The 403-nt window shown below is 36.7% G+C and overlaps 1 protein-coding gene across 1 annotated transcript in view; it reads right to left on the reverse strand.

Annotated features, from left to right (window-relative positions):
* Positions 1-403, reverse strand: part of LOC104955082 (inositol 1,4,5-trisphosphate receptor type 1) — a 77,495-nt gene that overhangs the window by 53,589 nt on the left and 23,503 nt on the right. The window lies entirely within an intron of this gene.

Raw genomic sequence — 403 nt, forward strand, 5'->3', positions numbered from 1 at the left:
ACTATGGATAAATCAAAGAAAAGAAAAGTATCGGAGGAACACAGAGGGTTTAATTCTGCGCGGACAGAGTTATCTGCTTTCACAGCAAATTATGCTGGTTTACCGGTATGCTTGATATGTGGAGAGGAGTGGTCAAAGGTGCTGCAGCCTTTACGTATCGAGGAACAACACGGAAGAGGAAGACAGCTGACGATCTTCAGTCATAATTCAATCAGTAAACTCTTTTTAGGGTGCAGCTACATGTTTTATTTATTTCAGAGTGGGTCAATTGTAATTGTATTTTTTTTTTCTTCAAATGTGCAGAGGACTCCCAAAGTGCTGTGTTGATTTATATTTAAGTAGGACTTTGTATTTTCTTTTATTCTCCTTATAAGAGTTCTTTGTTTATTATTAGAGGTAAACA

The sequence above is a fragment of the Notothenia coriiceps genome, unplaced genomic scaffold (assembly GCF_000735185.1).
Source record: "Notothenia coriiceps isolate Sejong01 unplaced genomic scaffold, NC01 NC01_scaffold00000496, whole genome shotgun sequence".
Lineage (NCBI taxonomy): Eukaryota > Metazoa > Chordata > Actinopteri > Perciformes > Nototheniidae > Notothenia > Notothenia coriiceps.